We start from the raw sequence: 17,371 nt of genomic DNA on the forward strand, positions 1-17,371 counted from the left end.
GTATGGCTAAGTCTGCCTCAGCGTCCAACTATGATTTATAATATCACTATGATTAACAGTATGTTTAGGTTGATGGATGGTGACATGTGGTATAAAACTGATAGGGGTGCAATTTTGTGACATTGATAGCATCAGGCCTGCTGTTCATGGAATGCCTTGAGTTACTTCGGGCACTCAGAAGTGAAATGGGGAAAGTCCTACTTTAGTGACAAGGACGATTGTCATGATAGTGGATGCTGCTGGATTAAAGATTTTTGTAATTCATTGTGTTCTTCGACCAGAGTATATTAGATTAATGATAATAGCCATTATAAGTAGTATTGATGTGGTGGATTGTTTTAGAAAATATTTGTTGGATGCTTCTGTAGCTTATGGGTTCATGTTTTTTATTAGAATGGGGGTACCATTAACCAGTGTGAGCTTGTTACTACAATTATATTTCCTGAAATAATGGTCAGTAGAATGATAGTAAAAACAATGAGAGTTTATTAGTACAGGAAGGATATACAACAATATTTTGGGGGTATGGGCCTTGAAGCTTTCTTAGAGAACCTTACTATATAGCATTGTGGTGTAATGTGGTAGCATGGAGAATGTAAAATTCTTAGAAATAAGTTCAATTCCAGGAATAAGTGCATTTAAACCTCTATCATTTACTTTATCAAAGTAACTCTTTAGTCAAACATATTTCTTAAGTTTGCTGTGGGTTGCCTGGTATGATGACAGGTAGTGAAAACTCTCATATACATAGGGCTAATGTTAGTAGTAAAAAAATTTTTATGAGAGATGTATACGTTGATCATATCAAAATTGTGGGTAGGATGCTCGAATTCATAGAAAGGAGATTGTTAGATGTGTTTTAATGATGACTTGGGCTGTACATAATTCTGGCACGTAGGGATTGTCGAATGCTCCTAAAAATAGAATGTTGTGGAAATGTTTATTATAAGGAAATTGACATATTCTCTAGGAAGGACGGGGTGAATGGGCCTGCTACATTTTCTACATTGAAGACATATACAGGTTTTGATTCTACTTCTGTTAAATCAAGTGGGGTTCATTGGATTTCTGCTACTGCGGAGATAATCAAATTCTGGGTAGGGGTCAGGAGAAAATTAGTCATAGGTGTTCTTGTGTAATAAATACTGCTGAAAGTGTAAATGATCCATTTAGCAGTAGGACTGAGAATAGAATAACTGCTAACAAGACTTCATATGAGATTGTCTGTGCTACTGTCCGTAGAGCTCCAGTGAGTAAGTATTTTGAATCTGAAGCCCATCCAGATCAGAGGATGGAATAAATGGCTAGGCTTGATATGGCTAATATAAACAGTATGCCTACATTTATATTAATTAGTGGATAAGATATGGGAAGAGGAATTCATGTTGTGAGAGCCACGGTTAAGGCTAGCATTGAGGCAATAATATATAAATTGATGATGTTGATGGTCATGGTGGTTCTTTAATAAATAATTTGAATGTCTCAGTAATGGGTTGTAATAATCCATAGGGGCTGCTGACTTTTGGCCCTTTCTGGATTTGTATATAGCCTAGGATTCTCCATTTAGTTAATATGAGGAATGCTATGGTGAATTAAATTGGGTACTTTGTGAAAGCATGTTGATTATAAACATATTCTTAGGAAGAGAACTTGAACCACTGCAGATAAATGTTTCAGTCTTACTTAATTACCGGGCTCTGCCACCGTAACAAACCCTGTTCTACAGTAGGGTATGTATAAATTAATTGAATGTAGATTATATCATCATTTAGTTTGAAGACATTTTGTAAAGTAAGCCGTGTTGCTCTTGTCCTTTCATACTGGAAGAAATCTGCAATAGACAGAAACCAACCAGGATGACTCCAGTCTGAACTCAGATCCCGTGAGACTTTAATCGTTGAACAAACAGACAATTAATAGCAGTTATACCATTGAAATGTCGTGATCCAGCATCAAGGTCATAAACCATATTGCCCATATGAACTCCAGAATACAATCACACTGTTATCCCTAGTAAAACTTGTTCCGTTGATCAGTGTTTTAGAAGAACAGGTGATAAAGCATTTTGACTATCTGGTCTAAATTTTAATCACTCAGAGGCGGTTTTATTCTCCAAAAAATAAATGGCGCACGGGCTCAAGGCGCACCGGCTTCAGTAGTTGTGGTGTGCAGGCTCAGTAGTTGTGGCCCACTGGGTTAGTTGCTCCGTGGCACGTGGGATCTTCCCGGACCAGGGATCGAACCCCTGTCCCCTGCATTGGCAGGTGAATTCTTAACCACTGCATCACCAGGGAAGTCCCAGAATCGCAGTCTCCCTTTTAATTAATATACCTTAAGCCCAAAGAATCCATGGAAAATTGTTACAGAAAATAAGACAATAAAATATTGTAAGGACTCTAACAGAAGCATATAGTACACAGTTCGTATAGACACATCCCAAGCAGTTACAAAGTATATTAAAAGGGAGGCTGCAATTTTAAAAGAATAAGATAAATTATACCCACAAACTCCCAATCTTTCCTGAAACGTTGCAATCTGAAACCCTATTGTAGGAAGCAGAAGATTCCAGGAGACATTCTACAAATGAAGGACTCTAAACCCTGTGGTTGGATAAGGAATTCTGGAAGGAAGGTATCCTCACCCAAGGAGAGCAGGTTCCTATACTTCTCTAACATCACATCCCTGTACAATTCCCATTGATCTTGGTCCAGGCATTCTCACTCCTCTTGAGAGAAATCTATGGTCACATCCTGGAATGTCAGCAGTCCCTGAAATTAAAAGTACACATGCCATGTGGCCACGGGAAGAGTTCATAATGTGACCCAAGAAGAAAACAGCAAGTTAAGAGAACTGGTTTTAATTTAGAAGACTGTCTTCAATTATCCACTAATATATATATATATATATATATATATATATATATATATATATATATATATATTTACAAAGTAACTTTCTCTACCTTATTTCTAACTACAAGAAAAGAGTATGGCATGTGATCCACAAAACCAGTGTAGAGACTATACTTATCTGGAAAAGAAATGATAAAATGATGGTTTCAACACAGGCATATGCATTTTTGAGTGTTTTATTTATATCAAACTGGATAAAATGTGTGTATTTCTCAGACAGAAAAGACATGTCGAGGTAGAAATGTACCTTTCAACTATTCATGGGTACACAAGTACACTGGGGAGATTGTAAAATTGCAGATCGTGATTCAGTAGGTCTGGTGGGCCTGAGTTCTATTTTTTTCTCAAGCTCATTTTTAACTAGTGATGCCACAGTCTCTGATTCATTAACCACAGTTGGGAATAGCAGAGAGATAATTAGAATGGTAAAAATTCATATTTAACTTTGAACTAAAAGTGTTTTATGGATTTTACACCTTTAATAGAATAGTAAGCACGGCAGCAACAAACATTTGTGAATATTTACCATAGACTGTGTATCTTTCTTTTTTGTGTAGGATTCCAGGGAAAAGGCCTGGGCTGCGGCCACAGTGGGCGGGGCCCCCAGGCCAGGCCGCCCCTCCAGGAACCCTGGAAGGGCTCCTGGAGGCTCCAGGCGGCTCCTCCCCCGGCGCCGCCCTCCCTCCCGGAAGGCCTCGGGGCAAAGCGGTCCCACCTCCTCGCCCAGAACGGAGCCCGCGTTTCCGCAGAGCTGGAACTCCCGGCTCGGGGTCTCTTCCCTCCGCCGTCACTGAAGTGCCCCGGAGCCCGAGGGGAGGGCGTCCTCACTGAGGCGGCCAGCTCTGGAGGGGCCCCGGCGGCCGAAGCCGTGACAGTCCTGGGGACCGCGGGCCAGGTAAGTGGGTGCCGACCCTCCTCCTGGTCCGGTGCCCGGGCGTCAGTGCAAGACCAGCTTCTGAGGGGCAGGGGTTCGCTGCCACCGGCCGCTGCTGTGCAGAAAGAGTGGCCCCCAGCATTCTGGTCCTGGGGAACTTCGGTCCCTCCTCTCGCCCCTGCCCTCGGCCTGGCTCGCGGGGCCTGGTGGGCGTGGGGAGGGGGTCGGCCTGAGCGTCCTGAGGGGAAACGGGGCAAGGGAGGCACAGGGTCCGGTTGGAGTGTCAGCGCCCCTCCTCCTGACTGCGGGGAAAGCGGCTGAAAACGCATCCCCAGGCTCACAGCCCCCTTGTTCAGCCGATTCTCTCTGCGCTCCTTCCTCCCTGAGCTAAAGTACCGGTGGGAGGGGACAGGGGAGGGCAATGGCGCAGGTAATGGGGAACATCAAAAATGATTGTTAACTAAGGAAAACCAGCTCTCCCAAGGTGAGGAATGTAGCGTTTTTCTTTGTATGGGAAGATGCAAGAGTCTGGGCTCACTGAAATCATTCCTTTGATATGCACCTCAGCTCTCTGGGGCCAGCATTCTGTATTTGCATACCCTGAGTTCCTCAGGGCCCACCAGCTCACATTGGAGGTCTGCAAGTGCTGATGACTGTGACATCCTTTTTTTACTGATATGGCAAGAAATATTCCATTTCTCACAGGCTTGAGGGGCAGAGGTGAAAAAGAGTAGGAGAATCTCACTCAGCATGTAATTTGGCATATATATATATATATATATATATATATATATAATATTTATATTTAACTGTGCTAACGGAGGCGCTCAATTCCAATAAATTTGTACTACTGCCCTGTATGTATTAATTTCATCAATATCATATCATGATATGATATTTATCATGATAAATGCCTATAAAATTGACAAAATCCATTTAAACAGGATAATGATTTTTAAAGGAAACATAATAGAAATATAACAACAAAACCCTTACCACCAAAGGCTGTGTGTGGAACAACCTAAATACATGTTCCGTTGTTAAAATATTGAAAGGTGTATTCAGTAGAAATATCAACAAAATGAAAAATAATAAGGGCAGCGGAATGCTGAAATGTATCTTTATCATTAAAGTGGCAGAAAATCATTTATTAGTAGGCACTGAGGGCAGAGGATGCCTGATTTTATATCTTTTTCATATTTGTGCAGTTGTTTCAGTAAGTAACTTAAAGACAAAATGGAAAAACAAGGAGGTTTGTGCCTGAGATCATGTTGATGTGAAACCAGGGATGGCCACCTTGTGCCAGGTGAGTGAAGTTTACCTGGCCAGGTAGACCGCAGAGCTCCTGAGAAGCCAGGGTTGGAATTCTTCTGCTGGGTGCCCCTTAGCTTCTGTGACTTGATTGATTGTGAGTCATGTTGGGGGAAAGACCTGATCACAGGAAATGGGTGGAAATAGAGTGATTTGGGGAGCAGCTAACGACATTCATCACAGCTCATGGCCTGATTGAATTTTAAAGAAACAGGAAAATAAATGCTTCTTATGGAATCAGAGAATGTGAGGGCTGGACAATCCCAGAAAATGAGAAACACCCATCCCATTTTCCAGATGAGAAAACAGAGGCCCAGCAAGGTGAAATCCCTCACCCAAGTTGCACCTGTCTCTCCTCCCCACTACATGGTTCATGAAAGCAGGACTCTTCCTGTCTTGATCACTGCTGAACTCCAAACAGGGCCAGGCATCTAGCAGCTGCTTCAAAAATTTTGGTTGACTGGATGAACAATGCTATTTCTTTCTTTCTCACTCTTATTCAGGACTGTGCCAAGAACTCCCCAGGTTGCAATGTAATTCGATAAATGTAAATATTAATTGAGTTTTGTTGTGATGAGGGCTTAGGCTTTGAAGGTAACAGACTTGGTTCAGATCCTGGTTCTGCCACTCGATAGCTGTTTGGCTTTGGGAAATTTACTAAACCTCTCTGAGCTTACTTCCTCCTTTGTAAAGTGGGGATAAAACTATCTGAGCCAGCAGAGCACCTGCATCAGGGATGTGCACTAAATATTGGTCTTTCTCACTCTCCCACTCCTTCTCTCTGTTCTTCCCAGAGAAGATGTAAAGAAGGATATAGTAGTTTTTTTAAAAAAAATAATTAATTTAATTATTTTTGGCTGCGTTGGGTCTTCGTTGCTGCGTGTGGGCTTTCTCTAGTTGCAGTGAGCGGGGGTTACTCTTTGTTGCGGCTTCTCATTGCGGTGGATTCTCTTGTTGTGCTTGTTGTGGAGCACCGGCTTTAGGCGCGCGGGCTTCAGTTGTTGTGGCCTCCAGGCTCAGTAGTTGTGTCGCATGGGCTTAGCTGCTCCGCGGCATTTGGGATCTTCCCTGACCAGGACTCGAGCCCATGTCCTCTGCCTTGGCAGGCAGATTCTTAACCACTGCGCCACCAGGGAAGTCCGATATAGTACTTTTTAAAAAGGGGTTTTAATTTATTTCAGAAAATAGACATTTTTCTTGTAGAAAAGTTTATTCCCCTATGGAAACATAAACACGCAAACCACTCCAAACGCTGTATTCTATGGGTTAGATATTATCAGTCACATTTTATAAGTAATTGGGCAAATGCCAAAGCACTAGCTACTGGGGAGTAAGAAGACTCAAATCCGGGGTGCCCCACACCCCAATTTCAAGAGCAGGGTGTGTTTTTCAAATCCATGTTTCATCTGGTCTTTGTTTCTCATCCATCCTCTGTGTCTGCCTTTCTCAAGAAGGCTCAGATTCTGCGCTTTCACACCCTCCCGGCTGGCTGTGCCCCAGCTCCCGCCCTGGAGCCTCTGCATGCCTGGGTGTGCCTGCTCCCCCTGTGCATCACCAGCTTTGCCAGGGAGCTGCTGTATCGTGCACTGCTTGCTGTACCCAGAGTACCTGGACCCTTCTGGTACATGAAGTACACCCTCATCACCATGTGTGCACGCCCATCCCCTTACCTTATATCCTGCCTCTAAGCCAGGGTTGGGGGTGACTACAGTGTGCATTCAGCTGTGTGAGGTGCTGGGATCAAAGTGAAGTTCCCAACTTTTGAAGTTGCAGGCTTGAGGGGCATACAGTGATTTAAAGTCGGGTCACCTGACTTAGGGGAGACTGATTGATTTAAAGCCAAGGCAGCTGACTTAAAGCCTGCGTCCCTCAGCTGCAGGATGAGACCAGCTTTGGCGGTGCACGGGTTCACTCCAAGCCAGCATTGCTGTTCAGGAAGAGCTTCCAGTAGCGCCTTAGTGCAGGGGGACTTGGTCCGTTGTCTTGCCCCTGCCCTCAGAGGGGGGCCACCTGCTCTTCTGGAGAATCAGGGAGGGGGAAGTGCAGAGTCCCAGCTGGAGTTGCGGCACCCTTGTCTGATGGCAGGGAAAGGGGGGCAGGGCTGTGTGGTGTCCTGGGGCTGGCCTCACCAGGTCGACTCAGCCTCTCAGCCTCCTAACCTCCCCCCACACACCCCACAAGAGTTTCCAATAATATGTAATTGCGCCTTAGGTTCTCGGTCTTCAAACTCATAACCAGGCTTCCAGGTCCCTTGATTCAGCCAATTCCTCTGTGCTCTTTCTTCTATTAGATACAGTCCCAGAGGGAGGGGCTGGGGGATGGGACTGGAGGGATCCCGGCAGCACTGGCCTCAGCTGACTAAAGAGATCCAGGGCCTGCGCTATCACACATGTGCGAGGACCCTTAAGGCGGAATCGAGGGGTCAGTTAGAGGCAGTGCTTGCTGCCTCAAGTGAGTATGGATCACCGTCGGGTGGGGAGCACGCTGACCCCTGAGAAGTACTGTTAGGAGGATGTGTTCCTCCCTCGGCTTCAAGGACGTGGGTGGGCTTCAGGGCTCCAGTTCCTCTCCAGGCCTCCAGGTCCGACTGCACTGCAGCGGCCTTGCAGACCTGCCTTCCTGTCCCAGAACTTGCCAGGTTCCAGGAAGAATCCAGACTGCAGAGATGGTGCCTGAGCGCTCCAGCTTAAGAAGTGCTGTCCCCGGGGACCCAACAGTGGAGGGAGGAAGGGTGAAGGGAGAGGGGGGTGGGGTGGGGAGGGGTGGCTGCCCTGGGAGACGTTGAGAGAGAAATATCGCCCCCCACACCCCCTGCCCCTGCAACTGACCTATTGATGCCATAGGATCTCAGGGCCTTTTAGTCAGAGATGCCTCTGCTTCTTTACTCCTGTGTTCAAAACTATGCAAAACCAACTCTTCATCCTCTTGCTGCCTTGCCAGGACTTTTAAAGCACTGTTCTTTTGAAGCACTCATTCCCTAAACTGCAGTTTGGAGCTGTCCCAGCTATTTAAAAGTGTTCTCCTTAAACTGAGACTAAATTCTACTCTTTTGGAAAAATGTCCTTCACTTCATTGGAGATCATCTTTTCTGCCCATTCCTTCCTTCTACTTCCCTCTTAAGAACGCCTGTGCTCAAAGAGCTTGGTGATTTATTTTTTGCTTGATGTCAAAAAGAAACCTTCCCCGTGCACCCCAAAAAGCTTTCCTGGATCATAGGTGTTTCAAAACCATGACAGTGTTTTGCAGTTAGTATACACTGGGTAGACTGCCTAGCAATCCCTCCAAGAGCCAGAGGTGAGCAACACCTTTACTTATTTGATTGGATGCCCTTCAAGTTTAGGAAGGTACCATTCTTATGACCCAGCAGATAAGACAGAGCCCTGGATGGCTGTGGCTGTGATTAGATAACTTCTGATGATTTTATTTCCCTTACTGAGCTGCTGCTTCTAGGTTAAATTCATTTTATTACCTGTCCATTTTTAAAGAAAGACTGACAAAGTCACTGGAATAGGTCAGGAGTCTGAGCTCAGGGTTGGTCAAAGGTACTCACAGGGAGGAAGGTGGATAAAAATAGGTGGGTAAAATAGGAGGGTTGGCAAGTACAGCCAGGACACCCGTGTTCATCGTGCATACTAATAAAGGCCAGAATCTCCTCATTTATCTCTGGTGGGAAGTTCTGATGGTTTCACAGGATCAAACTCAAATCATATTCAAACTAGGGGATTTCCCTGAGCATAAAAGGAAGTATCCATCCCTAGCAGGAGTCACTAAAGAGGAATAAAGACGTAGATGTAGAGAATGGACTGGAGGACACAGGGAAGGGGAAGGGTAATCTGGGATGAAGTGAGAGAGTGGCATGGACATATATATACTACCAAAGGTGAAATAGATAGCTAGTGGGAAGCAGCTGCATATAGCACAGGGAGATCAGCTCAGTGCTTTGTGACCACCTAGAGGGGTGGGTTAGGGAAGGTGAGAGGGAGACACAAGAGGGAGAGGATATGGGAATATATTTATATGAATAGTTGATTCACTTTGTTATACAGCAGAAGCTAACACAACAAGGTAAAGTAATTATACTCCAAGAAATATGTTAACAACAACAACAAAAAAACCCCAAAATCTAAGTCAGTCAAGCCAACGGAGACATTGTATGTGTTTACAGTTCAAGAAATCCACAAGAGAATCCTTTATTCTGTAGGCAATGAATGGTCCATTCGAAAAGAAAAAAACTTTCTAAAATGTTGTTTTTCCATTTATTGTTCAGAACATCATTTTTATACCTCTGCATTTCTTACTATTCAAAGCCAAGTCACGTGAGTTACAGGGAAGCAGCTGATTGATTTAAAGTTGGGTCATGTGATTTAAAAACCAGTGGCAGTTGATTGATTTAAATCCCAGTTAAATGACATGAGGAAGGGGTGCTAGAAACTGCTTTCTCATCTCTGGCTCAGAATATCATATTTACCTTGGTTCTTCTTATGCTTTAGAAAACTTGAGCTGTATCTCCTTGGAATCATCAGGAGAAAAATACAGTATTTCAGGTTCATTCTTGATACCAACTTCTCACAGTTAAGGTGTATGGACTAAAAGATCTTCCTTCTTCAAGAGATTCCAAACCTCTGTAAGACACTTCATTGTAATTGGAGAAAAAAGAAGAATGAAATCAGGCCAGCAGCTGCAGGAGGCCAAGGCAGCCCCCAGGACTAGGGAAGGAGGAGGAGGAAGGGCTGAGAGTTGCCATTAGAGCAGACAACCTCTAGAGGGCGCTGAAGCACCGGCAGAGCCCACCTGCCACTCCCAGTTTGGCACTCCAGGGTCAGATTTGGGTTTGGAGATGGGGTTGCTGTAACCCCAAGGAGGTGAGCAGAGAGGAGGAGTTGATTACCTCTGATTATCCTCTGACTCTCTGATTTGATTACCCTCTGACTCTCTGGCCCAAATTGCCTGACGTCACAGGGGGGACAGAGTTTTGCTTTCAGCAACTAATGGGACACTTCCAGGCTGGTCGGGTTGCCCAGTGGCCCGACAGCCTGACAGACTGACTGCGGTGTGATCGCCCTTCGTTTCTCCAGAATCTGTACATCAGGCGGTGCATGGGTGTGGGAGCCCATTCACCGCCACCCCCCACCCCCAGGGGGGATGGCACCTTCCCTGGCTGTACCCTATGATCACCAGGTGCTTGAAATGAATGCAAGATTTTTGACTTCAAGGAAAAGCTCATGTAACCACTTCTGCCTCATAATGTGTGGGATTTACTATAATGGAAGGACATTATAAAGAACAGGTAGAAAGCTCACCTGTTGATCTCCATGTAGGAGTTAATTTTGCATGAATCCCTCCTACATGAGTAGATAGCAGAGGTTTATTTTTGTTCCCATGTGTGTAGTTGTGTCAGAGGATGTAGCTGTGGTGATTTGAAGCCCTCAAAGAAATATTCTCAGAACTCTCAAGACTTCTCTTGATTGGAACCGAAAGAGACCTGGAAAAGGAGGAAAAGAAAAGGAGGAGGGAGAAAGAATGACTGTTTCTCAGTAAATTCACCTTCCTGGTTGATTGTTCTCTCTTCTCATTTCTTTTAACTTCCATGTATGTCTAATGGAATAATGTAGAAAGGCTGATTTTTATGCTTTGAAAGATTTTACATCACAAAGAAACTAGAAGTGGCTAACAGAACTTATTCAAATCAATTTTACATAGAGACTTTGATATTAAATTTGTATACTAAAATGGGTTTATCCAAATTTTCTCTTTCTTTTTGAGTGAATATTTGTAACATATTTTTGTAGATAATAATTTATCCTAGATGTACAAAATTGTGAGAATGGGTACCATTTTTTACCACTTAAATGATTTCTTTTAAATGAATAGATTGTACACTTTAAATGCCAATGTTGTGTCTTACATGTTGTGTTTTAATTCCTTGATTTCCAAAACTTGTGTTTATTTAATTGATTTCAATCTAATAATCTGTGTCTCCCCTTTATTGTTTCTTACTTTATATTTTATTGATCTATAGTTAATTTACATTATATTAGTTTCAGAGGTACAACAGTGATTCATAAATGTTTAGGTTCTTCTCCATTTATAGTTATTATAAAAGAGTGGCTATATTCCCCATGCTATACAGTACACCACTGTAGATTATTGATTTTATACACAGTGGATTATACCTCAAAATCTCCTACTACTATTTTGCTCCTCCACCCTATCTCTCCCTGCTGGTAACCACTAGTCTGTTCTTTAATCTGTGAGTCTGTTTTTTTGTTGTTGTTGTTGTATTCAATTTTTCAGATGCCACGTGTAAGTGATAACATACCATGCTTGTTTTCTCATAACATACCATGCTTTTTTTCTCATAACATACCATGCTTGTTTTCTCTGCGGCTTATTTTACTAAGCATAATACCCTCCAAGTCCATCCATGTTCTTGCAAATGGCAAAATTTCATTTTTTGCTGAAGTCATCATAAAAAAATCTTGTTTATCCACTAAGCTATTGATGAACACTTAGTTTGACTCTATATCTTGGCTATGGCAAATAACACTGTTATGAACATTGGGGTGCAGTTAGTTTTTTGAAATAGTGTTTTTGTTTTCTTCTGATATACCCAAGAGTGAAACTGCTGGATATTATGGTAGTTCTGTTTTTAGTTTTTTGTGGAACCTCCATTCTGCTTTCCACAGTAGCTGCACTAATTCACATTCACATCAAGAGTGTACAAGAGTTTCCCTTTCTCCACATCCTCACTAACCTTTGTCATTTGTGATCTTTTTGATGACAGCCATTCTGACAAGACTGAGGTGATATATCTCATAGTTTTGATTTGCATTTTACTGCCGATTAGCTATGTTTAGCATCTTTGTGAGTTCTGGCTGTCTATCTGTACTTTTTCCTTGGAAAAATGTCTATTTAGGTCTTCTCATTTTTTTAAAAAAAAGATTTTGGGTGTTTTTTTGATATTGAGTTGTATGTGCTGTTTCTGTAGTTTAGATATGAACCCTTGCTTAGTCATCTTTTTGGTGTTAACCTCTTATCATGTGCAAATATTGTCTCTCCTTCAGCAGGTTGTCTTTTCATTTTGTCTTTGGTTTCCTTTGCTGTGCAAAATCTTTTAAGTTTAGTGAAGTCCCATTTGTTTATTTTTGCTTTTGTTTCATTTGCCTTAGTAGACTGAACCTAAAACTGTTGCTATCATTTATGTTGAAGAATGTTGTATATTTTCCTCTAGGGGTTTTATGGTTTCTGGTCCTACATTTAGGTGTTTATTCAGTTTTGCATTTATTTTATATATGGTGTGCTAAAATAATCTAATTTTATTCTTTTCCATGGAGCTGACCAGTTTTCCTAGTACCACTTATTGAAGAGACAGTTTTTTCTCCATATTGCCTGCTTTGTCGTAAGTCAATTAAATATAAGTGTGTGGGCTTATTTCTGGGATCTCTGTTCTCTTCCAGTGATCTTTGTGTCTGTTTTTGCTCTGGTACGATTCTCTCTGATTACTGTCACTTTGCAGTATAGTCTGAAGTCAAGGTGCGTGATGCCTCCAGCTGTGTTCTTTCTCAAGATTGTTTGGCTATTTGGGGTCTTTGTGTTTCTATACAAATTTTAAAATTACTTTTTCAAGTTCTGTGCAAATGCTTTGGTATTCTGATAGGGATTGCATTAAATCTGTAGATTGTCTTTGGTAGTATGGTTATTTTAAGAGTATTAATTCTTCCAGTCTATGCACATGCTATGTTTTTCCATCTTTTTGTGTTGCCTTCAACTTCTTTCACCAATGGCTGATAGATTTCTGAGCACATGTCTTTTACCTGCTTAGGTGTGTTTATTCCTAGGTATCTTATTCTTTTTGATGTGATTGCATATGGTATAGTTTTCTTAATTTTTCTTTCTGACAGCTTTGGGTTTTGTTTTTTCTTCTTTTTCTAATTCCTTCAGGTGTAATGTTAGGTTGTTTATTTGATATTTTTCTTGTTTCCTAAGAATAAGCTTGTGTCCCTATAACTTCCCCCGTGAACTGCGTTGGCCGTGTCCCATAGATTTTGGATCATTGTGTGTTCATTTTCATTTGTCTTGGGTATTTTTAGAATCCTTCTTTAATTTCTTCAGTGTTCCTTTCTTCCCCTTTTATTCCCTTCATCTGTGACGTGAGGACTATCTTTAATATTATGTTTGGATTTCTTTCAGTTTTGTGTGAGTGTGTATGTGTGTGATTATTTAAGTTGCTGAGCCTTAATTTCACATGGACACTACCAACCCTGCATTGTTACTCTGCTCCCCCACAGTTACTGAATTTGACCTTATATTTTACATCTACTTGTTTTGTGTGTCCCTTAACTTCTTATTGTGAATATAGATGATTTTATTACTGTTTTCTTTCATCCTTCCTATTAGCTGTGTACATGGTTGATTTAGTACCTTTGTTGAATATTTGCCTTAACCAATGAGCTTTTTCCTTTAGTAAGTTTCCTTTCCTAATTTTTATGTTTCAGTCGTGGCCTTTTCTTTTTCACTTAGAAAAGCCCCTTTAAGATTTCTCATAAAGCTGGTTTGGCGATGCTGAGCTCTTTTAGTTTTGCTTCTCTGTAAAACTTTATATCTCTCCATCAAATCTGAAGGAGAGCCTTGCTGGGTAGAGTATTTTTGGTTATCGGCTTTTCCCTTTCATGACTTTAAATATACCATGCCACTCCCTTCTGGCATGCAGAGGTTATCCTGAAAAGTCAGCTGGTAACTTTATGCAAGTTCCCATGTTTGTAACTTGTTGCTTTTCCTTTGCTCCTTTTAATAGTGTCTTTTTATGTTTATTTTTTTGCCATTTTAATTACAGTGAGTCTTGGTGTGGTCCTCTTTGGGTTGATCCTGTTTTGGCCTTACTGTGTTTACTGGACTTGGATGTCTGTTTTCTTTCCCAGGTTACGGAAGTTTTCAGCTCGTATGTCTTCAGGTATGTTCTACACTGCTTTCTCTTCCCTTTTTGCTTCTGGGACCAGTATAATGCAAATATTAGTACACTTGATGTTGTTTCACAAGTCTGTTCAACTTTCCTCATGTCATTTTAATCTATTGTTTTACCGTTCATCTTCAGTGATTGCCAGTACTCTGTCCTTCAGTTTTCTGATTCATTCCTCTGTATCATTTAGTCTACAGTAGTTTCCTTTTAGTGAATTTTTCATTTCAGTTATTGCATTCCTCATCTCTGTTTTGTTGTTCTTTAATGGTCTAACTCTTTTTGAAAAAATTCTAACTTCTTGCTCTGGTTGTCCATTCTTCTCCTGAGTTCTTTGATCAATTTTACCGTCATTACCTTGAACTCTTTCTTGAGTAGATTGGCTATCTCCACTTCACTTAGATCTTCTTCTGAGTTCTTATCTTGTTCCTTCATTTGGATCGTGTTTCTGTGTCACCTCATTTTTCTTAACTTGCTGTTTTTATTGCTATGTATGTAGTAGGTTCGTTACATTTCCTGACCTTGGAGAAGTGGCCTTTTGTAGGAGAGGTCCTATGTGTCCCAGCAGCCCAGTGTCCCCTGGTCACTAGAACTATATGTTCTAGGTGTACCCCCTATGTGGGCTGCTTGGGCTCTTCTGTTGTGGTGGGCTGACTACTGTGGGTGGTCTGGTAGGCTTGGCTGCCCCGAGACTGCTTGTTTGCCAGGCTCTGCCTTGTATGGAGGCTGTCTGTGCTGCTTGGTGAGACTAAATCATAAGGCAGCTGGCTGCACAACTCTGGTGGACACCAAATCTAGTGCCGGTTCACTTATGGGTAGAACTGCAGTCCAGGTGATATCAGGGCTAGTGCCCAGTCACTGGTCCTGGGGCTATGCTGGCTACTGGGAGGAAGAGACAGGTCCTGAGTTCTGGCTGCAGGGCCCAGGAGTCGCAGAGTTGGTGTTGGATCACTGTTCCTGACACAGCTATCTGCAGGGTCTGGGGTATCCCTAATCTTGTGTTGGCATTCTGATGGGCAGGGTCAGGACCCAGCTGAGTCCATGGCTGCTTCTGGCCTGCAAGTGAGTGTTCTGGTCACACAGGCTGCTGGGCTGTGGTATTCCTGGAGCTGGTGTGTGCCTGTTGGTGTATGAGGCTGATCCCAATGCTAGGGCAGGTTTGCTGTTGGGTAGGTCCAAGCTCCATCCAGTCCCTGTGCAGTTGTCACCTGCCGATGGTGAGGCTGACTCCAAGGCCAGAGTAGGCTCACTTGTCAGAGGGGCCAGGGACTCTGGGGCTGGTGCCTGTCCACTGAGGTGTGGAGGCTGGTCCTGGGGCTTTTGGTGGCTGGGCCCATGTCCAGGGGCAGCTGTGCATTGAGAGGGTCTGAAGGCAGCCTGTTTGCTGGTGGGTGGGGCTATGCCCTTGCTCAGTTAGTTGCTTGGCCTGCAGCATCCTTGTACTTGTGTCTCTAGTCTGGTGGAAATGGGTAGGGCTAGGTCCTGAGGCTAAAAAGATAGAGGGAGGATTCTGAAATTATGCTTGTTGGTACCAGTGTCCACGAGGTAGAAGGAGCTCCCCCGAATGGCTGCTGCCAGTGTCTCTGTCCCTGAGGCTGTGCTGTAGTTGCCTCTTGCCTCTCTGGGAGACTCTCCAAGATCAGGAGGTAGGTGTGACCCGGGATCCTTTCAAATGACTGCTTCTGTTCTGATTCTCGGATCATGTGGGATTTTGTGAGCATCTTTTAAGAGTGGAATCACTATTTCCCACAACCCTCTGGCTCTCTGGAAAATAAGCACTACTGGTCTTCAAAGCCCAACTTTCTAGGAACTCTTCTTTCCAGAACAGGATCCCTGGGCTTGGGAGCCTGATGTTGGGTTCATACCCCTTGCTACCTGGGAGCACCTCTGAAATTGTAATTATTCTCCCACTTGTGGGCCACCCACCTGGTGGTATGGGTCTTGACTCTATTGAGATTTTGCCCTTCCTTCCTGTCCTGTCGAGGTGCCTTCCTTATATCTTTAGCTGTAAAACATCTTTTATGGTAGGTCCCGGCCTGTTTCATCAATTGCTGTTCTGTAAACAGTTGTGACTTTGGTGTGCCCATGAGAGGCATCAGGCTCCGGGTCTTTGAATGCTACCATCTTGGACAATCTGTCCACTTCATTCTTAAATCATATTATTTAAGTTTTCTTAGTATCTTATTTGATTAGCGACAGTTTGAAATTTATTATCACTCATGCTTACTTCTCCTGTTTAAAAAAATTGAATAGTGCATTCATTCATTTTGAAATGAAGGTAGTGACCTGTGAATTTCCATACCTCAAAAATCAAGGATAGGACAAAAGCCTTTTCTACCTGTGTTACCCTCAAGCGCTCCATCCCACCCCAGCCTGGCAATTAACCTCTTGCACCCATGCTCACCTTCTGTTTTCGGACCGTTAATCATCATTGCATCTGTATGTGTGTTGACAAAGTGAATTCTAGTCTTTCCAGGTTTTGAGTTTTGTTTTTTGGTTTAGGGAACAGTCCTACTATGAATGTACATTTACTGGTCTGCTGAAGTTCATATATAAACCTGTCAAGCACATTACCAGAATTGGAATTGCTTGTATATACACTTTGATAAATTTTAGAGACAATGGTAGAACAGAAGTAAATTGTATTTCAAATCCCACAATATTTTCACACCATGAAAACCCTTCCCTGTTTAATATATTTGTGTGTAGTTTATCTTTATGCCCATACTGTATTTCCCAGAGATGGGTAAGTGTTATGTTTCTTGCTAGCATATTTACCGTATTGTTCAAAGTCAGGCGTTTAGTGGTTTTAGCATGATCCTATTTTCATGAACTCGCAAATACAAGATCTTCTCTCACACTGTCTTTTACTCCCTGCTGTTTTATATTGCCCTCCTAATTCTCAGTCCTGGTCTTTCTTTATGTTCTTCATCAACCTGGATAGGTTATACTATTTTCTCCCTTATTCAAGACCAATAGAATAGAATAGAACACCCAGAAATAAACCCTGATATATGGCCAAATGATTTTTGACAAGTTGCCAAGACTTTTCAAAGTAGAAAGGATAGTATTTTCAACAAATGGTGCTGAGAAGTCATGTTGTCAACATGCAAAAGTAGGAAGATGGACCCTTACCTAATATCATATGCAAAAATTAATGAAAACGTATCAAGAAACTAAATATAAGACCTAACAAAATAAAAAGTCTTAGAAGAAGACACAAGACAAGGGCTTCATGACATTGGATTTGGCAGTGTTTTCCTCCATATGAAACGAAGGAAAAACAAAGGTAGAGCTAACAAAAAAATTAACAATTTGCAG

The 17,371-nt window shown here is 42.5% G+C and overlaps 1 long non-coding RNA gene across 1 annotated transcript in view; it reads left to right on the forward strand.

The window, feature by feature from the left end:
• LOC133090108 (uncharacterized) overlaps positions 1–17,371 on the forward strand; it is a 49,936-nt gene that overhangs the window by 11,097 nt on the left and 21,468 nt on the right. The window contains exon 2 of the long non-coding RNA XR_009700779.1: positions 3,470–3,807. This is a non-coding gene — a long non-coding RNA (uncharacterized LOC133090108). The remainder of the gene's footprint in view (positions 1–3,469; positions 3,808–17,371) is intronic.

The sequence above is a fragment of the Eubalaena glacialis genome, chromosome 4 (genome assembly GCF_028564815.1).
Source record: "Eubalaena glacialis isolate mEubGla1 chromosome 4, mEubGla1.1.hap2.+ XY, whole genome shotgun sequence".
In the NCBI taxonomy this organism is placed as follows: domain Eukaryota; kingdom Metazoa; phylum Chordata; class Mammalia; order Artiodactyla; family Balaenidae; genus Eubalaena; species Eubalaena glacialis.